This window comes from Oreochromis aureus, linkage group 9 (genome assembly GCF_013358895.1).
Source record: "Oreochromis aureus strain Israel breed Guangdong linkage group 9, ZZ_aureus, whole genome shotgun sequence".
NCBI classification, from domain to species: domain Eukaryota; kingdom Metazoa; phylum Chordata; class Actinopteri; order Cichliformes; family Cichlidae; genus Oreochromis; species Oreochromis aureus.
Genome location: NC_052950.1, coordinates 28131566 through 28158214, shown reverse-complemented (window position 1 = coordinate 28158214; position 26649 = coordinate 28131566). Strand labels below are relative to the sequence as shown.

The window sequence follows — 26649 nt, the reverse complement described above, 5'->3', positions numbered from 1 at the left end:
TGGGAATTTGTGGATTGTTTTGATTTCACTTTGGCTCCATATTTATTGGCCACCCTTTTATCAAACAAAAAAGTAATTATTAACTGAAGAGTGCAATTCCTAGATAAATTATAATGTGATGGCTGAAAGCTGTTATAGCCTGTTGAAGCTTCCTGCTTGCAAGCTGAAAGGGCTTGGTTGCCAAAAACTTACAGTTATACAGAAGTCTGTAAGGAAATGGCCCTGCCATCTCTTCTTCCGTGATCTCTGTGAACACTACTTTCAGGTCACAATAGCTGTGGTGTGGATTGTAATCGGTCAATGGCTTATGACTTTTGACTGTTAGGTTGTTAGCCAAAGGGCCTGCAGTGTTCCCCTGCAGTGTTTCTCAATCAGATTCACTCCTTGCTTATTGCATTGGATTTCACAACGCCAAGATGGCATAAAACATCTGTTTGGTGTCCTGCTTTGTAAGGACAAGCCAATGGGTGGCTATACCCCACCCACTGTGGTATAGCACGATGATTGGGGCCTTAAACCTGAATCCATTAATTAAAGAGAATGCAGGTTAAGCGGATTTGATTTCTTGTATTTTGTGAAAGAACTTCACAAACCTAAAAAAGTCCAGCTGCTTTCTTTGTCAAGCTCTCTAGAGAATTTCAAATTGGTTTCCTTGCTAAGTTGTCTGTCATGGGTTAAAAGATTCAAGATTCAAGATTCTTTATTTGTCACATGCATAGTTATACGAGTGAAATGTGTCCTGAAATGCTCCTCGACTGTGCAAAAAAGAGAACATTATATACAGTAAGTGACTTATGTACAAATGTTTTGAGCCCTAAAACATGTTTTAGTTTAGAGCTCAGATGGCCTGAGAATGGAAGCTCCTCTTGAGCCTCTCTGGTTTTGCCCGGATGGTGCGGAACCTTCTGGCTGTTGCAGAACTTGGGACAGGACGGGACGGGTCCTTTAATATCCGAGCTGCTCTGGACCAGCATCTCTTGGTGTAATTGTCCTGTAGGGAGGTGATAGTAGTCCTGCAGCAGGGTTCTGCCTTATGGATCACTCTCTTTGACTAACTTTTTTGTCCTTAACACAGATGTTCCAATACCTGGAGGTATGGGAAGGACTGGATTGAAAACACATCCAATGTCCCAAGAAAAACTTTGAAAGGCCTTCAGAAAACCTCAAACACTGTAGCTCAAGACCACTTTTAAAAATCACAAGAAAGTCCTTGGAAACAAAATTTAAAGAAATGAGGAGTGACTCAAGAGTTCTGCATAGTGCTGTATTAGTCTGTGGGAAAACGGTCCTGTTTCAATTCTCATTCATATTCTGTTGATATGCGACCTTGGGAAACAGTTTACAGTAATACTTGCTAGTCTCACATTTAATTGGATATATCATGATTTTCTTTTCTTCAAAATTATGTCCCCATCAGTGTCAAAAAAGATGACAAACAAGAAGACGTTCAGTCAGATCTGCCCTCACTGGTGAAACTGCTATGCTGGATCATGCCACGATGTCTTTGTCCATCTTTTCTAAGCATCCATGGTTCAAACTCAACAAATCAACCCAGGATTAAAACAGACTTTGATCTCAGATGAACCAGGAGCCGGAAAAAGTCATTTAGCTCCACTCACTCACTTACCGTCCTTAAGTCCTGCAAAATGCACATTGAGCCAATAAAACAAAGTTAAATCTGTTTCTCTGGCTATTAGCCTCTCATTTTTCCTGCATGTATCCTCTATCTCTGTGCTCCTTGTTGTAATGCAGGGGCGAGAACAAAGACTCCCATAAATGAATAAGACTTAAACAGGTATGATATTTCACAATTATTTACAATGCTGTGGGTGTAATTTGAGTCACGACCTGTCGATAGGATCAGTAAATGTAATGTGATAACTAAAATTAGAGCTTTAATATCCTGCATTACTGTGTTACAGAAAGGAGTAATGAGATTACAGCTTTATAATGCATTACTTCCACCAGAATTGACTATGATGCACTGAAAATACTCCATCATTGGCTTCTGCTGTTCTGTGTAGGTGCTTTACAACACCCAGTCGAGTGTATAAGCTTTTAAATATCCTTCGTTGCCTCTCTGTCGGTGGCTCAGAGAGCTGTATTTATGCAAGTTTCACCAGATGTTGAGTCAACTATTGAACAGATGACAGACTTAGCCAGCAGCTGAGGAGACAATTCCACAGTCCAACACTCAGCAGGCTTCCACCTCGCTTTTTCTCTGCCGGCTTTGTTTACATATGTCTGTCTCTGTCTTGCTGTCTCTTCCTGACTCACACCATCTTAACCTTCTTCACTTTTTCTTGGCATATTTTGCAGTCTCTCTCTCTCACACACACTCTATTCCTTGTGTTTTTGAATACAGATCATCATGTACAGTTGCAGATTATAGTTTCAGAGCTGCAGTGCAACCAAAGAAAGTGTTGCATACGAAGCTGGGTAATTGTTGGAGAAGGAAATAAACCTTGAGAAGTAATTTACTTCAGGGGCTCAAATAAACATTAAATCCATCCAGCGACGCCAAATGTGTAAAGCTGTCGTCGGTGAAATGACAGATTAGGGCGTCCATCGAGCCAATAAAACACGTCTCTGAAGGCTGCGAGCTGCTTTTCAAAATAGCAGCTCTCTCATGATTATAGATGCGTTCAATTCCCATCACAAAACAAACACAAAAAGGGGGAAATTATTATTATTATTTTTTTAGTTTTGGTTGGTTTGAGCACCAGAGATTGAAAAATTTAACCAGCATGCCAGGCAGATAATTCAATGTCTAATCTCTGAAATGACATGTTGTTATCCACAGGAAAAGTCCATCCTAAAATCTGTGATGCTGTATTCTTTTTTAACATATGTTCTCCAAATAAATGGGTTGTGATCCGTAAAATACCCCAACCCTCAGAGTTACTGACAGCCATTTGAAGCATCATACGGAGAAAAATCTATTGTAAGACACAGACCAATTTCTCAAACAACAGTGGGTTCAGCAGACCATGGTGCCATACAGCTACAAGACATGGACGCACTACACGACTCCCATTTTTTTCCTGACTGTATGTAACCCCCGACTGCATGCAGCATGCTGTCTGGCACTTTTCAAAAACATATTCTGGGAAATGTCAAAAATGACAAACTCAAGTTGACATACTCTGCAGGAAGAGGGGGAAAGTGGCTAAGAGTTCGGAAATACTATAGTAGACTGCACACCTGGAATCTACTGAACTCTTCACTGACAAACGAAATGTTTAATTTCTCTTTTTTAAATAACCGTCACTCCTTGCATTTCCCGATCAGGAAAAACAATTGCTATTCACATTGCATGTTAAACGTGTAAAACAAGTTTATTCACTCGCCGTGCTCGTTCGCCTTGAAATAAATCAAGAGCGGGAGCTGAAGCACATTCATTATGAATGCTCTCCTATTCTTGCATGTGCACCGCAAAGCCTCTCATCTCCTTGTTCTTAATTTGCGTCTGGCTCTTCAAATATTTAAAGGTAGGACTTAAGAATTGAAGAGACTGCAAACATGGATCCTGGTTCCACTTGATGAAGCGGTTGTAGGTTGTTGTACAAGACAGACACTTACTCAAACATACAGCCATGAGAGTTGTTCACTGAACAAGGGATGCTAAACCACTGTGCTTCTGTCCTTGACAGTAGGACAAGTAATCACATCCAATATTATTATTATTTTTTATTAATATTATCATAAAAAACAGCATTGGCTCACTTGGTATTAAGGGGCCCAAAGTGATGCCGAGAAAATATCTCCCACACCACTGCATCAGCACATCACCACCACCAGTTTGAAACACTGACTGACATAAGGCAGGATGGATCCATGCTTTTTATGTTGTTTACACTAAATTCTGACCCTACCATGTAAATGTTGCAGCAGAAATCAAGACTCATCAGACCAGGCAACAGTTTTACAATCTTCTGCTGTCCAGTTTCGTGTGAATTGTATCCTCTGTGTCCTGTTCTCAGCTGACAGCAGTGGTACCCATTGTGGACTTCTGTTGCTGTAGTCCATCTGCTTCAAAGTTCGATGTATTTTGCATTCAGAGATGCTCTTCTGCATACGTTGGTTGTAACGAGCGGTTATTTGAGTTTGCTTCCTATCAGCTTAATGTAATCTGGCTGTTCTGCTTCGACTGCTTGCATCAACAAGGCATTTTCCCCTGGAGAACTGTTGCTCAGTGGATATTTTCTCATGAGATGGTTCTTTGGGAAAAACCCAGTAGATCAGCAGTTTATGAAACAGACCAGCCATGGCACCAATGACTTTGTCACGTTAAACTCACCTAAATCGCCTTTCATCACCATTTCAGTGTTCAGGTGGGAATTCAGGAGGTGATCTCGACCATGTGTACATGCCTCAATGCGCCAAATTCCTGTGTTGTGATTGGCTGATTAGATAGCTGTGTAAACAAAGTCAAACAGGTGTATGTAACAAAGCCCTGGTATGTTGTAAGCTTTGTATCTGGCATAAAAGTTTCTAAATCTTCTATGTCAGCTGTACAGTGTTGTGTATACCAGCTTTTTCATTGACTAAAAATTAAACCAGTAAATGTCCCAAATTACCACAAAAATGGCAAGAAATCAGTGAGCCTGATGATAATGTTGCTAATGTTGTGTCTGATTGAATAGGCAGCTGTTCACTGGCATGATAACAATGTCGACTACATAAGGTGATTTCATGTAATGAAAACAAAGTGATATTGGCCTTAAATATTCATATATTCAATAGCTACTGTATTAAAAACAAACTCCAAACATCCACTTTTGAACTGAATTCGGGCCAGATGTAATCTAGATGTCTAGACATTTTTGACCTGTGAGACATCAAAACCATGCTTACTGGGAAATGTTAAAGAGTTCTCCTTTACTTTTGATTTCATGGCAACCACACGAGACATAAGTCTCCTCAGGAGACATATGAGACCCTGAATAAAAGAAGACGAGAAACTGATCCTCCCACTTGACTGGGAATTCCTGTAGACGGGTGATATAAAACTCAAGCTGTGGTTATTTCCTCACTTCACTCCTCCTCTACATTTTCCATTCTGTCTCATCTACTAGCATACACTCCTCAGCTCACAAAGAGAACACAGGTAATGTGATTTCAAAGGGAAGAATAATGATACCAGGAGGAGGGAAGCAGGGAGGGGGAGGGGATGGGTGTTGAAGTGATTTCAGGGGAGCGGTGTGCCTGCGGTTCAGGGGTAGGGATTTTTTTTTTTTTTTTTAACTTGAGTGGAGTGAGATCAAACGGCTCATCCGTGTTGGTGCGTAGAGTGAGACTGAAAGTAAACACAGAAATTAACAGCGTGGAACAGCCATTTTGCTGGCTGAATTAGGGATGTCCATTAGGGACAACTTGCCAGAGGACCTAATCACCCTGGTTTGTTTACATATGTGAAGCAGAGTTTCTGGAAACTCGACAGCTAAATGCAATGGCAGATTATCCCATAGATCATTCTGGGATGTTCCCCAGGCTGCATTAAAAAGATGAGGAGCTAAATTAAATGGAAGATGGGATATGGAGGACAGGACGGAGGCAGAACGGCAATCACCTCTTGAACCTGGTGGGACCTATTGATGCCAAAAAATCTCCATGTAGCTGCCGGACTGAGGTGCATAAATGAGCTATAACTAATTAATTTAAAGCTCGGCAGCCAGCCTCAAACATAACATTTACATTGCACCAGCTTATGAAGTACATTTGAAAAAGAAAGTACACTCTCTTTCATTTCTAAGGTTTTACATATCAGGATATAATGAAAAAATAATCTCCACAGCAAATCTTAAAATGAGATGAGATGAGCAACAACTTGACATATCACACCATGTCACTGTTTATTTAACATAAACTAAGGCAAAATGTAGATGCAGTGTGAAAAAAACAGTACACACTTAATGCTTCCACAGGATTTAAGAGGGTAAGTAGTAGCCAGGAGCTGCTAATCAAATTTACCTGATTAACTGATCACCAACACACGTGAAGGCCTATGTGAGATCAGAAGCTTTCACATTTTGCAGGTCTGAAGCATTCAGGTGTGTGCTAACACCACAGTGTTACCAGCAGTAGATGTTCCAGCAAATTCAACCCAAGGTCAGAGGTTGCAATGCACTGAGAAACTGTAAAAAACCAAAAGCAACATCACAGACTTTACAGGCCTCAGTTAGCTTGTGAAAAGCTAAAGTTCATGACAGCACAATTAGAAAAAGACTGAACGAGTTGTTTGGGTTGCCAGGAGAACGCGTCTTCTCTGCCATATTCTTTCTGGGAGAACGAACATGGCAGCACATCTTAGGCTTGCAAAGTTGATTCTGAACAAACCACAAGACTTCTGTAGCAATGTGCTTTGGACAGACAAGACCAGAGTGGAGATGTTTGGCTATAATGCACAGCAACATGCTTGGAGAAAACCAAACACAGTAAATCAGCACAAACACCACATACGAACTGTTAGGTACAGTGGTTGATGGGGGATTTCTTGATTTCTTGGGCTTGTTTTGCAGCCATTGGGCGTTGCACTCACAACAAATGTGAGGACATCTGGCTAACAGCTTAAACTTGTGCCATGCAACCAGACAATGACCCCATGCCCACTGGCAAGTCTCCAACATAATGGCAGAAATATTAAAGAATAAAGGTGGTGCAATGGTTCAGTCAAGGTTCTTCATAAACTGAAAACTTAACTGAAATGCTTAAGGAGCTGTGCATAAATTAATACTGAAAAACCTCAATGAGCTGAAGCAACCTTGTTGAATGGGCCTAAATTTGCGAGAGACTTCAACCTATATACTCTAAATCTAAATCTAATGTAATTTTTCAATGCCAGCAAAAACACATGAAGATATGACTGACCCCTGTTTTGTCTACTCTATAAATCATTATTAGAATGACCCACTGATGTACAGTCAGAACACCTGTTACATAAAATTAATCAACATTTATTTAGCTGTGTGCAAATGAGTTCAGCAATATTTAACTCTTTCCTTCAAAAAGACTAGACGACCTCCCCTATACCCTTAATGATGATCAATAAATAGAGAAGTGGTCTGACAACCATAAGAACAGGTTCCAGGTTTTTTAAAGGCAGCTCTAGTAAGGCAGAGATTACCCTCAGCAACTTGTGATGCACACCCAGTAATTTTGTTCTGGAAGCAGCCCTGAAAAATGACAAAAACCACTCAGTTTAGAAAGGAGAAATAAGAGAAATTTCTCTTGTATTGACAACTTTTGTATACGAGAAATTGTTTCTCTTAAAATACAAGGAAAGAGTTAAAATACTGTGTTATTACTTCTACTTGGAACTTTTTCCTCAGAGTCATGGTTTTTTATCACACAGTCCTCACTGACATGGCAATCATTTTCTTCCACAGAACAACCTTGTGTCTATTATTTATGTGAAAATATGTTAAAAGCAGTAAAATCAAAACAAGCACAATTGTATTTGGAGCCTTTATAGTCCAGATACCTGTGATAATGTGATAACTTTCAATAGCAAGTGAAAGCAAGCATATTTGTACAGCATGGCCCTGAACCAACAAAAAATGTATTTCTTAACAAAAAATATATAATTCTCTTCATAAATATTGTTATTGACAGTTTATGTCACCTCCAAAAAAGGTTGGAGGTCTCACCTTCAAATGATGCCTAACAGTGACTCCCACACCTCAAACAGACTGTTCTTTAAATCGTTTCTTACCATTTTAGCTGAACCTCGACATAAAGAAGTCTTTCTGCTGTGCATTTAGAGGCTTAAAATAAAAAAAATAATCTGGCTCTTTGTCTGCTAAATGTTTGACTACATTCACCAGCTAGATGCCTGCATTTAATACACTGTGTTTTAAAAAATGTATTAAAGCCTAAAAGCCCAAAAGCTATTGCTTTAACGAGACACAGCCAGCAGTATTCCAGATCACATATCTGAGGGCTGCTTACAGATCAACACTGTTATCAGATATTATTTGCTATAGCAGAGTTTGGGAAGAGTGCATGAACTACAACTATTTCACTTCCAGTGATTTATTGTTTTACCTCAAACAAGTAGCTCTTCTGTGCAAACAGCAGGAAAGAAACACATGTGAGCGTCTAGTTTTCTGACTTTGTCTGCATGGTCCTCGCTGTATCGATCGGACGCTTCAGGATATGAAAGAAAAACAATGTTCGAAGAAAGTTCAGATAAAAGCTTTCCAGCCAATCAGAGAGCAAACTATCATACAACACAATATATATCTTTAAGCTTTGAGTACATATTCTGCAGAAAAAAGAAAACACGCTTGACTCACAGCTACAGATGATGCGGGTGATAAATGCAATATAGGGGCCCTGTGAAATGTGTACGGTATGCTTGTGTATATGTGTGTGTTTGTGAGCATCCAGCACCGGACACCCAATCCTCTCTTTAATCCTTGCATCTGTGGCAAGCTGCCACAAGCCCGTATCATTTACCACACTACACCTGTTGGGATGAATTTGATACCTGGAGATAATGGATTGGAGTTCAAAGAGGAGAATGCGGACAGGAAACTTTTCCAGAGGTCGTATTTCATGAGCAATCTGCGCTGATTCAAATACACACACACACACACACACACACACACACACACACACACACACACACACACACACACACACACATACGTGTGAAGTTGAGAACAGATGACGGGCAAAAAGAAATGTTCTCGTGCTTAGGACTGTAGTAACAAGTTTCACATCAAGCTTGGACATGAAAAGAAGGTGAAAACAGCTTCAGTCACAGCACACTATATCTCAGAAAATAAATCTTTTTATTGCCTCTCGTGTTTAATGAAAAGTTCAACCATGAGCCAAGAAAGACTTCAGCAGTTTTGGGTCTCTATATCAACTCAAAGCACACTAATAACTCGTGAACTTTTGCAGAATTTTTGCTAAAAATACAATGTGAATGCAATTTGGTATCTCTAATTACACAGCAAACCTTTATGTATTTACTAAATTAGATATGTGATTTAGTATCACATATCACCTAAAGAGAGATGGTTGCTAGAAACAGCCATGTAGGACATTTACAAGGAATCAAATATGCAAGTCTAGAGATCATTTAAAAGATGGACGTAACCACTGTGACCATTGGTAACCATTGGTTACTAAAGTTCCAGTTTGTCTGTATCAAAGTGTTAGCTGTTGTGCATCCCTGGTCTCTGATATCCACATACCTGCTGCTTGATTCCTACACAGACATACCTTCCAGCATTTACAAGATAGGCTTAATTGTCTATTTAACATGAGCTGGTAATTCAGCACATAAACTCATCAGGGACGTTTCTGTAGAATCGCTGGTATCTAATCCTTTAGGTTAAGGAATTCACTTTCCGTACATGGAAGCTACATAATTTTTTTTGTTGGTGGTTGAAATGTTTACTGTGTTTTGTTTTCTATATAAAAAAAGAACTCTTAAATAAGAAATTCTCCAGTGTTTATATCTTGTGGGTGATCAGTTCAAACACAAGGTTGCCCAGCATTCAGTAGCTGGTATAAACCCAAGCCATCATTATACCGTTATTACTCCAAGTCATCTAGAAAGTTTAACTCTTGCTTGTAAAAAGCGATTGGAAATTATAGACACAACATTCTAAACTAAATGTATTTGTGATAAAATTGTCTTCACGACCAACAGATTGGCCTAAATTCAAATCATATTGAATGTAAATTGGAAGGTTTGAAATCAAATGTATCGCAGTACATTTTAGTACATTTTAAATCATTATTCAGACATTTTGGAGACATGAAGCATTATGACAGGAGCAGAAATTGGCTCGTGTTGCTTTTTGGTGAAACATGCCCCTGCTTTTACTTTAATTACTCTTCTCAAATACTGGCTAATTGGTGGTGCATCATGCTGTTTGTAGTGTTAGAGATCGCGCTCTAACTCTGGTTAGCATTTAGTCTTCTATGGGTCCGTGTTTGAAAAAAGTCCGGGTGTCCTTGGATTCCTTTTACTTTAGTCTCTCTCTCTGTAAAAATGAATCTATGGATTGAATCCAAAAAGTGGTCGGTGAACAATTCAAGTAATTCATTAGCAAAATGAGCACAGCCATATGAGCACACTACATACTGCATGTATGGGAAAAATGCACCAGAAATTCACAGAGAGTAGCACCATGCTGAGAACTGCAGAGTACAGAAACCTAATGGATGTCTGGGCCAGATTTATGGTAGCTCATCCCCTCCACTGCTATGAGAAAAATTTGACTGGAGCACACCAACTCCAGAGACCATAATTCATTCGCCATCTCACTCCATTTTATTCAGCCAGAGTACATTGGTGAGTATTGGGCTCCTTTTTTCGGGGCCAATAAAATGTAATCACTGTCTGCCAGGACCAAGGTCGAACTATATTCCTAAAGCAATGCGATGATCATTTTGGCCCTCTCTGAAGGTCGACTGGCTGTTTATTTTTTCCCTTTGCCTGTAAGATGGATTGTTAAAAATTAAATAGGGGATGTTTGCTTTTGATGAAATTGTAGATTATAGTTTAGGTGTTTTATTTTTTTCCCTATGATCTAATCCAGAGTGTGATAACTGAGCAGGTAGGATGTTTGAACAGGTTGACAGTGAACACATTTGCTGTTGCATGAATTACACTTGTGAAATTTCATTGTGGTGATGGTCTCCTCAAATCCTCTATTGGCATTAGTAAGACAGCCTGACATCATCCTGTTGACTCTCATTCTGTGTGAGAGCTCTGCATAGACAAGCCTCAGCTGTAAACTCCATGTTCTAAGCCTGAAACCCCCACCAGTGTTTTTCTAACTAGACTTAGAAATATTATGATTATCTTCCCAATTCTGTCACTCACCTTAAAATTAAAGGTAAAAGGAACTACATAGGGATTTTCAGCCATCATATGCTTGGAATATTTTAGTACCCTAAAAACCATTAGAATGAACTGTTAAAAATATAGAAATAGAAGCTGAGAAGTTGAGATTGTTTTTAGTCACGTTTTGTTTTATTTTGAAAATCGCCATTTAAATTACAATTCTGTCAGGTGTACTTTGAGTGATTGCCCCTCTTCGTTATGTTAATTTTGCCAGAAACATTTTGACTATCATTAGCGAAACTTAGCTAATGTCAGAAACATGCATATTTAATATCAACTAATATTAACTAATATTAGCTAAAGCCACACATACTGAACATCATATATTACTGTAGGGTCTCTAACTTAATATAAAGCACCTTCAGGCACTGCTGTTATGATTTGGTGATATGTAATTAAAACTGAACTGAACTGAATTAAATTTGTGGGCTTTGGATATGGCTCACAAATGCTCAAATGTTTGATTAATATCTATCAAGCGCTCTGTGAAAACAGCTCTACAGGCTCTACAACGTAACAGTTAAGGAAAGTTTATGTGCTCACTTTTCCCTCCTGGCTCCAGTGAGGACCACTGAGAGAGAAAACTCATCTCTCCGATCAGCTTCATTTAGACATTGATTTTTACATGTGGCCTTGAATGTTGAAAATTTCCTTCTCAAAACCCTGTCAGACCAGTGGGGGGAACGACTACGGGGAATCAATTCAAATTAATTTTTCAAGATGAGGTGTTTTTGTCTATTACTGTAAGCAACTCTCATTTTGAATAGGTCCATTGCCTGAGAGTCAGTCCCAGAAAAAAAACAAACAAAAAAAAGAAACATGATTGCTTTCTTCAACCCGGGAGGGCATGGAATAATTCACCATCTGAGTTTAGAGGGAGCTGCAGGATCAGCTTAATGAAATGAAAACCTGCATCTTTTGGTGCGTGATCAGGTATTGAAGAATTTGTTCCAACGCACAACCAACCTATCAGCTGTGTGCACACATGTGGCACAAAGGCAATGAATAATATAGCAGTGTATATACACTGAGGTGGAAAGTGAGAATATTTTCTGTATTTAAAAACTCTGAATACCATGGGAATGGACTTATTACTTGCTGTAGGTGTTCTTTAAGGATGCAGAGCTATATTAGCTGTGTTGGCACTGACAGTTTAAATTGTAGTTATACTTTCCTGCTGCCTGAGTCCATTTGTTCACTATGTGCCTCTTCTTTAACCGCTAAACAGATGCTTCTGGCAATGTGCAGGTTCTGACTGCTAATGTGGTGCAGGACCAGAGGTCCTAAAGTTTTTTTGCCTATTTGTTTGAAATCATAAGCAGGTGTAGATGCACAGAGGCTTTTCCTGCTTCCAGCAATCATGGCTAAAACAGCAACAGCATCTCCCCGGGCACAACTGGTTGTAGCAGAAACCCTAACAAAAACTTCTTTGTGAAACTGTAGCAGTACATGTAGCCAACAACAAAGTTACATTTCCAACGTCAACACAACCTTGTCAACTGTCAACCTGTCATCCGACAGTTACTGAACTTGGTTATGTTAACTTGAAAAACAGCACCAAGTTTAACTTGTCCAAAGTCTCTGGGGATGTGAAGTGATCATAGACTGTGGAGTGATCAAAGAGAACCACATATCCACATCTTATTTCAGAGAAACCAATGAATAAAACCACTTTCATGTAGTTTGTCAGGTGTTATTGGTAATTCTAGATTGCCAATAGGTGTGAGATGAGTGTAAATAGTTGTTTCTCTCTCTGTATTAGCCCTGTGACAGACTGGTGCCTTGTCCAGGGTGTACCCCGCCTCTCACCCTGTGATCGCTGGGATAGGCTCCAGCCTGGGTTCAACCCTGATAATGATAAGTGGAAAAGAATGGATGGATAGATGGATGTTTATCAGTGGAAATTGTGGATTTTGGTTTGGTTAGGTGCAACTGTAAATATCTATCTGAACGCCAATTTGGGATTTCTCAATGAAGTGAAAAAAGGACCATTTTTAGTCCACATTATTACAGCCAAAGTACCTTTGCTATTTCTTTACAAAGGTCTACTCTAAAACCTAACAGAGTGTTTCCAATTTCAAAATCTACTATGTCCTTGTAATGCCTAAACAGAGAAATTTCTTGTGCAAAAGTTTTCATTGCAAAATCTAACCAAGTAGTTTCAGTGCCTAAACATAACCATGTCATTTTTATTGCCAAACCAACTAATTTTTTGTGCCTAAACCAACCCTAGTGACTTTCAATGCGTAAACCGAACAAAGTTTTTGTAATGCCTAAACTCAAAATAGTATCAAGATGTTTTTAATGCCTAAACCTAACCAACTACCGTATTTTTTAGACAATAAGGCGCACCTGATTATAAGGCGCATTAAGCGAAACAAGCATTAGCATCATCCAGCTTCACTGTTTATGTTATGCTAACATAGCTGTGTTAGCTAGCGATCACGTAGCACATCATTATATACCAGCTTGCCCAACTTCAATAACCCTACAAATGTCACTGCTGTTTAGTTTTCTGTCTTCATTTATGTAGGAAGTGATAGCAGAGCTGTACGTTTTAATTATTTCAGAAATCTCTCAGTCAGAACATGCTATATCATGTTTAGGTGGAAACTAGCAAGCTAACTTCCTGCTAACTTCTAACTGCATCAAATTTAATAAATTCTGTTTTCATAGATGCCTGATTGTTAAACTTAGTTGTTACACCTGGTAAATCGGCAACGCTGATCATTTAGTTAAAGATGAAAGAATTTAGACAGTTTTTAACTCTCAGTGATGCTGCAGTGTTTATTTGACTTTGGGACCTGAAGAAGATGGAGTTTTGGACCCAGATTACTCCGCGAGGCTCCTGACTACGGTAGCCATAATGTTCCGACAATCCATCAAGCAGTGCGGCTTCGTAGCTTACCAAAGTTGTACTAGAACATTTTTGACAGATTTTTGAGCACCGTGTACCACCTGAAATTGGTTCGAGGTCAGTAAGCACAACCAGAATTCATTCATAAGGTGCACTGTCGTTTTTTGTGAAAATTAAAGGATTTTAAGTGTGCCTTATAGTGCGGAAAATACGGTAGTTTTTCTATATTAAACCTAACCAAGTAGTTTTTAATGCCTAAAGTTAAGCAAGTGACATATTTTTATTTTGTAACATATTTTAAAAAACAAACAAACAAACAAACAAAAACAATACGAGTGGAGTGTGAACGTCTGTGAAATCTGAAGACTTAAACTTGAGTCTCTGGTGTAAATAGATCCACCACCAAGGCCTCAGCCTTTGAAGGTGGCCATTTTCACCCTTTAAATAGGGGGAAAAGGATAATGAGCACATAAATCTGTAGAGCTCGAGACTATTTCATGGATGGCTATTAACTAAATCGGGCTTTCATAACAGCCAGCGCATAGCTGCTGTTGTCTCGTCTTTGTTTACTTTGCGGTATGCTTGTTATTGGATCATTGTTGATTTTCCAGATAACGGTGCTGTTGAGTGGTATGCTTTAAAAAAAGAGTCTTTGTATGTGTGTTTGCCACATAAGTCAGACTTTCCTGTGTGCCATTGAGTAGTCACGCTATGTGTCTATACTTTATATTTGCAGCATTAACATTTTGCACATATATATTTCATGTAGCTGTTTGTCGTATGGATGCTGCGGGTGCTACCAAGCTCCTATTGCATTCCTGTCATGATATCCCTTACATAAAAGATGCTCCACCTGCTATGGATTGACCTCCAATTGAGCTGTGCCCCCTCATGCAGTGGTTTCCCAATGGTGTGTCAAGGCACACCAGTGTGGCTTAAGAAAGACATAATTTCTTTGCTTACATGGTGCCAATCGAGCTAATGAGGAAACGAAATATCGAGAAACTTTGCCTACTTTAGAGTTCAGGGTCTAAACTGTAAATTGTGACTGTTTTTGTAAAGAAAATGCAAATTCCAAAGCATAAGTAGTCCTGCTCTTTGCTAAAGTTTGTGATAAAATGTTCTCTTTTAATCACAGCCAGTGTGAGGTTGTTGAACGAAAGTGGTTTTCATCAGCTTATTTTCTATGAATATTTCCAGTTTTTGCATATTGTTGCACTTGGCTGGTGTGGATAAGGCTATGTACTGGTAAATGCAATGAACACAAAGTTAGCAAATATATCCTAAAGCATCAAATCTGAATGTACCAATGTGGGCTCTATTGTTTCTGCCGGTAAAGAATGAAGTAAAGAGCCTTGTTTTAACACCATTTACCAAATTGGTTTTCATCATTTTATGGTTTCTGGATATTTAGTTCAAAACATAAAACACATTTTAATGAATACTTTTAGTATTTTCCCTTTTTTGGGTTCAGATCAGTAAACACCCCACAAAAACGTGCAATATTCACTTTCAAAGATAACACCCAGCAACGTAGTGCACATCGCTGGAGTGTGTTAAATATGTGAAGGAGAGGTGTCGTGAGAGACTCTGCTGCCTAGAGTTTCTCTGAAGTTTGCAGCTGTTGTCCATGACCTGATATTCAGCACGACTAGCAATGAGCAATAAACACCAGAAGCAAATTGAGCCATGCCCATTTTCATACCTGTTCTAGCTGGCCGATTGCAGCTGAGAGTGAGAGAGCTGAGAACTAATGTTGGATACTAGTTGCCGAAACTGGCTCGTGCAGGACCCTCATGAAATAAGCTTTTCAGCACTCTATGACTACCAGAGCAGCTCTTCTGCCAAAAAAGCTCTTCTGCCATTGGCAAGAATGGCTCAGAGAATACCAGTTTTCATGATATTACTTAATGCATCAACTAGACAATACTATATTTATCCCAGATTTGAGGAATTATTTTGTTACAGTATAATCATAATGATAACGATGATGATGATGTTGAGGATAATAACAAACAATTAGCAACCAGCTTTTTTATTCTGAATAAAGAAAATATTTGAGGATTTGGACTTGATTAAAAATTGCATATAACTGTCTCATCCCAACTAGTTAACAAACTGATGGGTGAAACACTGCACTGTTAAACGAGTGTGACATTTAACAAATTGGCCAAAAGTATGCATCGTAGTCTTCTGTTTCTGCTGAAGTGGCAGCGAGCGCCCCGAGGTCAAGACAATCCATCAGTTGCTCAGACAGATGACTTACAACTCCGACAAAAGGATCCGCTCCGCCGCACAATACCACGCGGGTGTTTCCTGTGCACGAAACGTATCTGGTCATGTTCCAAATTTTATACCCCAGAGGCGGTTTTCCATCTTCGATCACAGCAACGGTACCTGTGACACGGCTCCCCGGTGTCAAATAGCACTGAGAAAATGTACTGCGTGATGATCAAATGAGCCATAAAAAGTATTTCAAAGGAAGAAAAGCTAATTAGAGGTAAAGTGACACCCGCTTCAACTCAAGCATAACATGGCAGGTGTACAAGCGCTAACGCCGTCCCACAGCCGCTGTTGCCTGCCAGGCCTGGCTGATTGACATGACGTTGCTTCCCAGACCACAACAATGCCAGCAGGGTCCTTGTTATTTTGTCTGCTCTCAAAGGCGCCTTCTGGTAGCCCATAAAGCACCATCAGGCTCCAAGCCCTGCAGTCATTCAATTAAGAATTTACTGGGCTATTGATTTCACCACAAGCGAAGCGCCTCACATCTTGGAAACAATAAGGAGCCCATAAAGGCTATACTAGCCTTTTACCTAAAGGGTGATAACATGGTCTTCAGTGTGGAGAGAAAGGCAGGGAAAGGCTAATGCACAAAAAGTGAGCACAAACAACATCTGAATCGAGCTTTCTCTTACTTCAAACGTTCTCCTTTTTAATGAAGCAGTACCTTCATTTTCAGCGTGACCTTTTGAATAAATTGTGATTTTTTTTTTTAAAGAAAAACAATTTTTAATTAATGTTGTCAAGAATCACTAGTGTCACTGCTTCTAGAAACTAATTAAAGATTCCCTAAAGTCAGAGATGGGGTCGAATAAAAGTTTGAGAAATTAACATAAACTCTGGGGGACTAGCATAAGTGCGTAGAAGAAAATAAATGGCGTGCTTGGCAGAAAAAGAGCCCACAATGTATGTGCTGCCATAAACAATTTTGGGGTGATAAAACAGCTCTGAGCTCAGTTATTGACTATTTTTTATTAGATAAATTTTAATTTAATGCATTGTTTTGCTGTTTCACTAAATTTAATGAATTTTTTCTTGTTAGCCTTCGCGTGTGCTTGCTGGCAGACAAACTCATCTTTTTCTTTCGGAACAATTACTTGACAACCAGGAACAATCTTTAGGTCAGTTGTCAAATAATTGTTTTTTTTTCTGTGTGTGTTGACCACAAGAATTAGCAGAAACAAGCAAAAACAGTAAAAAACCAACCGAAACCTACGGCAACAAGCTTTTTGCCCACTTGGGGGCAGCACAAACGAGCTGCAAGCAACACACTGATTTGTTTGTTAGCAAATGCAAACATCCAGAAAAAACAGAACAACTTTCATTTCATTCTTTCATTTATGTCTATTTATAAGCTCTTGTAAATCTGCTATATTCATCAGGTGGCGTTTTGGTGCTTTTGCCCTAAGACACAAGCTAAAAACTGATGAGAGCAAACAAAAGCAGTTTTGTGGACATGAGCTAAATAAGACTAAGGAACACAAAAACACACTTATGTGATCCACTGTAGTATAAAAATGTCAGTGATATAACAGGTAGCCACTCTAATGTTGCATTTTTTCATGTTTCTGTGGGATTTCACAGCCCTTCCTGTTATTACTGCCAGCAAAGTTCCCAAGCTGCCATCTAATAAATCTCCCATGTCCCCCCCACCTGCATAGAGCGACCCCATGTGGCATCCTGAAGCCAGGCTTAATAAACTTTGGGGTCATTCTTGCCAAAATTGTGTTCACAGTATCATCCACTGCAGAGCTTTGGGGGGAAAAAAATACAACTGTTGATGCAACACAAGTTGAGCTGGGCCAATTGAGACTACAATGAAAGCGAGAGAGGCGGAGCAGTCGTGTAGAGTGAGTATAAGCTGGAGAGAGGAAGGAGCATAAGAGAGTAGTGCGGCCAGGGGAGAGTACATGTAGATGCTTAATGAATTCAGTCACAGCGGCACACAATGAAATCTTTATCCATGGGGGATGAGGCAGGGGACTTGGCAGAGCCCCGGCGTATCTCGGCAAGGGTGAAAAATAGAAATCCCACTGTCCCCCTGTTGGCTCTCCCTCATGTCAGCTGCCTTGGTTACTGAATTGGCTGCCAGCGAGCCCCCGCCACTCCACTCTATCCCTCCTCCTCCTATTCCCCTCTCTCTTTCTCTCTCTTTCAGTTCAACTCTCCTTCACACTCATGTATTTTTTCCCTGTTTCTGTCACTGTACTTCGAGCTGTCCCTCTGCTTTTTCTTGTATTATTAACCCATCCTCCTGAGTCAACTTCCTGCCACTGCAAGTGCACATTGCTGCTTCTCCTCGAAGTCCGTAAATGATGGCTCTAATACACACCCACTGGACAAAGACGCACTCTGCACAAGCTCTTAAAATGCAAGGATTTGACTTACCTTGTTACAGGTTGTTCTGATAATTATGTTTTTATTAGATGATTTGGAAAAGAGAGGAATAAATTAAAATCCTTACCTTTTGGAGCTTCTCTGAACTTCTTTTCCTTCGCAGACACTGGGATTTACTGCAATTTTCTCACTTTCCTCCCCGACGTGTTGGTTTTTCTATCTCAATCTTTGCACTGTGGGGTTTTTCTTGCAGAGAAAAGTCCAGCTGACCCCCTGTGCAGGAAAGACCAGGCAAGAGGGGATTCAAAAAAAAGAAAAGAAAAAGACCAGAGAGCAAGCGCTGGCAACTCCTGATGAACTCAGCTCCTACCTCGCTGCTCCTTCCAGCACTCGGGGTGAATGAAGTGTGAGACAAAGTAATCTTCAGGTGAGGAGACAGACTCCCTCTCTCTCTCCTTCTTTCACTTTCCTCCTCCTGCACGCTCTCTCTCTGTCTCCTGTGCTCGCTCTACCTGCTCAGAGCGCTGTGGATGAGCTCACACACAGCTCTCCCTCTTGTGTCTGAGCGCTGTGCTGTTGCTCCATCCATTCCCCTCATTTCTCCCTCCCTCCCTCTCTCCCTTCATCCATCCCTGTACGGCTCATGAATGTTTAGACACGGCAATTGTAGCTGAAAGGCACTGAATTAACCCGCAGGACTCAAAATACACTCTTTCGCTCCACTCACTTTTCCCCACTTTATTCTTTTGTTCTCGCATTGGCTGCAACCCCTCTCACTGTGTATGTGACCCCCCTGAGCAGTACAATCAGTTCTTTTTAGGGGGAGTGATAGTCTATTAACTTTGTGGTCTTTTCTCTTTACTGGGTTTTATCAACAGACTGTCTGAAGCTTGGATAAAGGATTGTGGCCCGAACATCCCCAGCAGACTTCAGCCTGTTACATTAGAATGCAGCACACATGACTTCACATTATAAGAAAATTGGCTCATAAAATAATCATGAACAAAACAAGAAATATGTATGATGAATAAGTAAATATTTGCTTCTCCCTTGGCTGATTAATAATTAACTGTCCTTAAACAAGTCTAATTGGGCTTAATTGAAGGTATTGAGTCATTGGAAAACCGATAAAAATCAAACCGCTCATGTCCCCGCGGGCTCAGAAGCATTTCCGATGAGTTAAATGAAACCCAAGCTCGTCATATGCCTCCGAATCAAAGTCTGAAGAAGTCCCGGATTTAAAGTCTTACATCAATTTATGTCAAGTCACCGGAGATAAGTGCAGCTTCAATTCCTTAACCCCACTGACAATTCTGCTGCTGTACTTTGAATGGCATTGGCCCGTTCTGCATCACATTATACATCGCTTGAAAACACACCTCCTTTAAGATTCAGATACCAATGCCACAGCAATAACAGCAGCAGCTGCAGCAACTGTTGCCCTTTCTGTCATCTATAGGGACACTGATTCTTTGAATCTCTTTGTGTTGCACTTAGCTTTCCAGCAAATATACTTCCAAGCTTTCATTCCCACTAACAAACTGAGGTATTGTTAAAGGTGTTGTTACGCATCATGTGTACACGTGATCCTACACTTTAGATTTTTGCTGTTTGATTATTCTTTCTCTCTGTAACAGCAAAAACAGTATTACCATACTAGTGTGGTGTCGCGGAAATAAGATATAACCGGGGACGGTTACTAAAGTAGTGACAACGCCACCTGGGGGAGGGCGCTACAACCCCAGGAAAGATTTCTCTAGCCAATGAGAAGATTGTATTGGCTACCAAAGCCCACAGACTCGTTATTTAAAGGCAGAGGTGAGACAAAGGGAGTTTATAATGCAAAGTTTATTAAGAAAAACTACTAAAACATAACTAAAAGATTAAAAAGGCACCTAGGGTAGCAGGGGTAAGAGAGTAAAATAAATTAAAACCCTTTATTACCAAACAATAATTAAAACAACATACTCCCTGCCACAATGCTACCCTAAAACAAGCACAATATATTAAAAAGCAGCAACTAAACAAAATGGTGGAGACCGGCCACTTGAGGAGGCAACCTACAGGGAGGAGTGCCCAAGGGTGCCACCAATTACTCACCCGTGTGATTTCACAGCAAACCTCACTCACACTAAACTCTAAAGGGTGCAATCTGCCTATGCCCGTGTGTACACTCGCATGCATCGGGAGGGATTCCACCTCACGTGCCTAAGCTCTCTGAACAAGCGGCCGCACCTCCACTAAAGCAATAAAGGAAAAGATAAAACATTAAACAATCAATAAAAGATCTACATAAAACCACATCCCAAATCACTATACTTTATAAAAGTAGTGCATAACAAACAAAACGGCATCTGACAAGACAGCAGCAGTCTAATGCACACCTGCAAGAGAGGGAAACAGTAGTCAAAAGTCCACCCTACTATGCCACAGTATAATAAACAAAAGTCGCACTTACCACTCTCTAAGGGCAACTGAGTAGCTTTCCCTAAGAGATATGTGGAGCTCAACTGCCTAGTGCTGCAGCCACCTTAGATTGCCAAGACTGCCAAATGCCTTCTCCCAGTAGTGAAGCGCAGCTGTTTCTTATAGCCAGGTAATTGTCGGCTGACAGGTGTGGATGTCAGTGGTGCGTTTAGGGACATCATGTAACATCCCAACCCAAAATCTACTTCACTACAATCTACCCCCGAGATTTGAATCGTCGTCCCGACGATTGACACTCACTGCCAAGGTCTAAACAGGGTAACTGTAGTAGGCACAGGTGCCTGTGAGTTCACGGCCTCTATTGCTCTACTTCCTGCTGCCTGGGGCAAATGGTGCGGATTTGGGTGCATCCCAGCATTACCACGATTAGTCCTGCGTAAAGGGGCTATATCGTTATGAACACCAGCCATAACTGGCAGCTGGTCAGGGCAGGCCGACCTCGCGGAGGACGTTGAGGGTTCTAGCTCATCTGACCTACGAGGGCTAGGAGTCTCTGGTCTTTGTTGGCAACTGCTTGGGGCTGGAATAGGTTCAGAGACCAATAAAACCACTCGCCACCGTGCATCGGTTCTTCTACAGGGCAGTAGTATACATGGACCCATTTTGGTGAGGGCCTTTAGCACTTTATACGCCAATGAACTCATAGCACCCTTACTTTTATCACAACCTCCGAGTCCAACTTTCTTCAGATAGACCAACTGACCTTCTCGCAGGGGAGCATCCTTAGCTTGCTGGTCGTGGCGCTTCTTCGCCAATCAGCTACAGGGATTTGCTTCGGTTGGGTTGGTGCATCTTGAGCCGACTGGCATCGCTCACACTCCTGGCACCACCGTTGGGCGTCTCTATACATCCCTACCCAGTAGCACCATTGAGAAACCACATCTACCGTGCTCCGAACACCCTGATGACCATGCTCCTGGCACACATGTTGTAAAACTTGACCCTGAAGGGACTTTGGCAGCAATACCTGCAGTGTCTCTCCTCTCCTTGGATGACAGACCTTCCGATATAACACCCCATTCCGCCCCACTAGCCTACTCCATTGCCTGACCAACCCGAGGGCCAGCCTTGAAGTGCGACCACGCTCCTTAGCGTCAGGGCCCCGCCTCCGCCTCCAAAAGGGCAGAAACTCCCGGATCACGGGTCAGTCTCCTGCAACATACGAAGGTCAGACAATGCGTACCCAGAGAGGGGTGAAGTGATGGTTTTGACAGCGGGGTTACTGGTTTCCTACCAGTTACTGGTTTCCCACCAGTAACCTGCGGCAACGGGTCAGGTAATACAAACTCTGAGCCTAGGATGCCCCCACCTGAATCTCGGCTCAATGGTTCAGGGGTGGAAGTTTTCCTGCATGGAAGAACAAACGACATTACTCAAACTGGCTTGCGTTGCTGTACCAGCTGACTGCACAGGCATGACTGTGGGCTCACCAGGGCACTCCTGGCAAAATGCCCAACCTTCTGGCACCGTCTGCAAATGACAGCCTTATTACGTGAGGCAGGATATGGTGTGGAAGCACTATTCAAAGCAGCAAGACTCTTTGCGAGCTGATTCAACTGCTCTTGCTGACTTTTAAGAATCTCTTTTAACTCCCGTATTTCAGAGGCATAGGGTGCAATACCTGCCGGACTACCTCTAAAAGGACCTCCTGGACAGTGTGTTGGAAGCCTAGCGCCGGGGAACCGAGTAACTTCTATCCCTCCCGCCCCTGGCATACCTCCACGCTCCCATAATATAGCCTCATGACGAACATCCATCAAGGTGGCAGTAGGGTGGCTGCGGACATACCGTTTTAATTCTCTGCGTAAGAAACAATCAAGCACATTTTCAACAAATTGGTCTCTAAGCAACACATCTTTGTTCAGCAGAACATAAGGGGACTGTTTCGCAACTCTGTCCATGAGGCACATAAGAGCATGCGAAAACTCTTGCAATGTTTCTCCCTCCTGCTGTCGTCTTGAAAAGAACTCCTCCTGCAGAGAAACATATGACTTGTAGTACATCCATACAGTTCCTGTAAAATAGTCAAAATCTTTTCGGGATCGTCTTTCTCTTCTGGAAGCCGATATTTAATCTCTTCTCTGGGCTCGCCTTCTAGATGATCATAGATGAAAAGGGCTTGGTCGGCTGGTGAAAGATGTCGTGCCCTCAAACAGGCCTGCACCTCTTCCACCCATTCGGCAATACCTATACCAGTCTTACCGTTGAACCATGGGCACTTCCTCTCCCGAGGAATATAAATCAGTCTCTCAGTCGCGGGAGCTGAAACAGCAGAATGCCCATTGGTGGATGATCCTGTAGCAGCAGCACTGGTGCCAGGTTGCGCCGACCCTCGCTCTTGCCGCATCCGCCGATTTTCTGCTTGCAGCTGCTCGACCAAGTCTCGTAGCTCTGTGAGCTCTTCCTCCATAATAAGCCAGAGTATTTAAATATCACTTTATAAAACCCAGAAGTCCGTCCCGACGCTGCCACTGCTGCTGTCTTGCCGCTGCACTACAATAACCAAACAAACCGAACAGATTTAACCCCCCCAAAAACAAAATACAAAAAAAACATGCAACAGATCTCTGCCTGAAAATATCCTGTCGACACAACGCCAGATTGTGGTGTCGCGGAAATAAGATATAACCGGGGACGGTTACTAAAGTAGTGACAACGCCACCTGGGGGAGGGCGCTACAACCCCAGGAAAGATTTCTCTAGCCAATGAGAAGATTGTATTGGCTACCAAAGCCCACAGACTCGTTATTTAAAGGCAGAGGTGAGACAAAGGGAGTTTATAATGCAAAGTTTATTAAGAAAAACTACTAAAACATAACTAAAAGATTAAAAAGGCACCTAGGGTAGCAGGGGTAAGAGAGTAAAATAAATTAAAACCCTTTATTACCAAACAATAATTAAAACAACATACTCCCTGCCACAATGCTACCCTAAAACAAGCACAATATATTAAAAAGCAGCAACTAAACAAAATGGTGGAGACCGGCCACTTGAGGAGGCAACCTACAGGGAGGAGTGCCCAAGGGTGCCACCAATTACTCACCCGTGTGATTTCACAGCAAACCTCACTCACACTAAACTCTAAAGGGTGCAATCTGCCTATGCCCGGTGTGTACACTCGCATGCATCGGGAGGATTCCACCTCACGTGCCTAGCCTCTGAACAAGCGGCCGCACCTCCACTAAAGCAATAAAGGAAAAGATAAAACATTAAACAATCAATAAAAGATCTACATAAAACCACATCCCAAATCACTATACTTTATAAAAGTAGTGCATAACAAACAAAACGGCATCTGACAAGACAGCAGCAGTCTAATGCACACCTGCAAGAGAGGGAAACAGTAGTCAAAAGTCCACCCTACTATGCCACAGTATAATAAACAAAAGTCGCACTTACCACTCTCTAAGGGCAACTGAGTAGCTTTCCCTAAGAGATATGTGGAGCTCAACTGCCTAGTGCTGCAGCCACCTTAGATTGCCAAGACTGCCAAATGCCTTCTCCCAGTAGTGAAGCGCAGCTGTTTCTTATAGCCAGGTAATTGTCGGCTGACAGGTGTGGATGTCAGTGGTGCGTTTAGGGACATCATGTAACATCCCAACCCAAAATCTACTTCACTACACTAGCTAAGTAACAAAAAAGGAGACGTGCTTATTTTTATATCTATATTTTTGTTCTAGGGTGGCTTTGCATGAGTCCCAGCTTAAAGCAATCATTTATCATCTTGTTTATTGTCTACTAAGCCTTGGTGAAGTTCCTCGGCTGATTAATTGCCTGAAGCCAGACATTTTAGCTCCTTTCTATTTAAGCTGACCTCTCCACTTCTCCTTGGTAGCCTGGGAATGACCATATTAAGGATTTTCTCTCTGACATTATATAGACACAAGCGTAAAAAACAAAACTCTAAAACTAGTCTAAAAAAATTTATTCTGTAGTTCATACCTGTAGAACGGTGGCCAAGTTAAGCTTTCTAAGCCTACAAGCCACTTTGCAACCCAGCTGAGCTTCACCTTCTTCTTTTCGTACTCCACCTGACTTAATCAGCATTAGTGTTGTAGGTTTCTGATACCTTATCTGTTCTCCGCTGGTCTTTGATACTCTTCCTGCCTCATGCAATGTAATGGTGGTTGCATTGCAATGGGTTGCAATTTAAGAAGCACAGGTGATGCAATGGTGCTGGTTTTGATTGTAACCATAAGTCAGATGACTGAAGAGGTCACTTGGACAAGTGATAAAATGTTTCTCCTACTGAAACCATTGCATCCAGATTAACAGAATTAACGTTGTTTAATTGGATTATTGGTGTCAACAACCTCCTTGCATCATGTGTTTCATGCTAGACCCCAGAATAGAACCACACTGCCAATTACACTGTTTATTCCTGTAGATGTATTAGCAAAAAAACCATCTGAGACCTTATTCTTTGAAACTTTGGCCATATGTAGTATGAGTATTCAACATGACAACGAACAATACCTATTGATTGCCTGTGGTAACTGGCAATCCAGCCCACCCTCATTCCTAAAGTGTAAAATGTTGTTTTTGGTAATACCGAGATAGATTTCTCACGTCCAACTCATCAGAAATCAATGTTTACAAAAAAAGAACCCTTAGCATCACATTTAATCACAATGGGTGGATGTTTGAACAAACTAAACAAAAAAAACAAAAAACAAAACAATTCAAAATCCTTTCCAAAACCAACAGCAATTTTTTGGTGCCTAATGCCTAATCCTTACTGTGACAGTAAAAAGGAAGTGAAAAAAAAAGCAAGACAAAGTGCAAAACACAAAACATGCAAATTACTTCAATGCCACCTCTCCAGCCTTTTAATGCCGAGGAGCGGTTTCTTGACATTTCTTTGGTTGTTGTGTCGAGGGACAGATGCCAGAGAACACCTTATGAGATGTCAGCACCATCTGACAAAACATTTGCAGTATTCCATGTCCTGTTGGTCAACCAGATGGTAGCAGCAAATCCTCTAGGTCCTGTAACACCCTGTCATCAGTTTTTCTCTCATTGGGCTACTGTCACCATGAGTCTCACTAGTTTCACAGATGCTTCCCTCAGTAGTCTGGCCATCAAAATTTCACTTTCAGGCCTTTAAACCTGACTTTTTCTCCAACAAAAAGATTAATACAAGGAAGTTGACTTTGGTATTCTCTAGAGATAATCAACATTATTCACATTGTCTGTGAATTTTCACAATGTTTAAGCTTACTGGTGTTCTGACACACAATTCTAGCAGGAGCAAATTAATTACATGCAGACACTGCAGGGTTCTGCTGCAGCTCATGTGTTATATGCATTGTTTTATGGATAACTTCCTGGAACCATTATCTGAAGATAATACCTTACATTGAAGTCACGGTAGTTCCAGCAGGTTTTGACTTGTAAATGTTGTTTCCTTAAGTTAAAAAGCAAATTTTTCCTTCAAAGTGTCCAATGTGGCATGTAATGCAATGCAAATACCTGAAACCAAACACTGCGAGTGCCTCACATCAAATTTGTTGTTGTTGGTATATCCAAACTGATGTATTGTCTGTGCACAACACATAGTATATAATGTTTAGACAAACAACATGGAAATCCTTTCCATCTCTACCATCCATCCCACTCGATCTGAATAGGACATAAATCCTAGTTCGACTGATCAATTGCATGGCATCAAAAGCTATTATAACAAGCCATTACCACCAACGTGCAGATGTAACAAACAAGCGAGAACAAAGTGAAAGTGCATGTTGGAGAATCAATGATGTCTCAAAAGAGAGAAACGACAAGCAGGAGATGGCTTGAAAACCAAAGTTAATTGT

The 26649-nt window shown here is 41.1% G+C and overlaps 1 protein-coding gene across 1 annotated transcript in view; it reads right to left on the bottom strand.

Moving 5' to 3' along the window:
- LOC116311426 (cadherin-20-like) overlaps nucleotides 1-18602 on the bottom strand; it is a 97696-nt gene extending 79094 nt beyond the window's left edge. Inside the window, exon 1 of the mRNA XM_031728539.2 lies at nucleotides 18475-18602. The gene's annotated coding sequence lies outside the window, so the exon portion shown is untranslated. The remainder of the gene's footprint in view (nucleotides 1-18474) is intronic.
- Between the last annotated feature and the right edge of the window lie 8047 nt (nucleotides 18603-26649).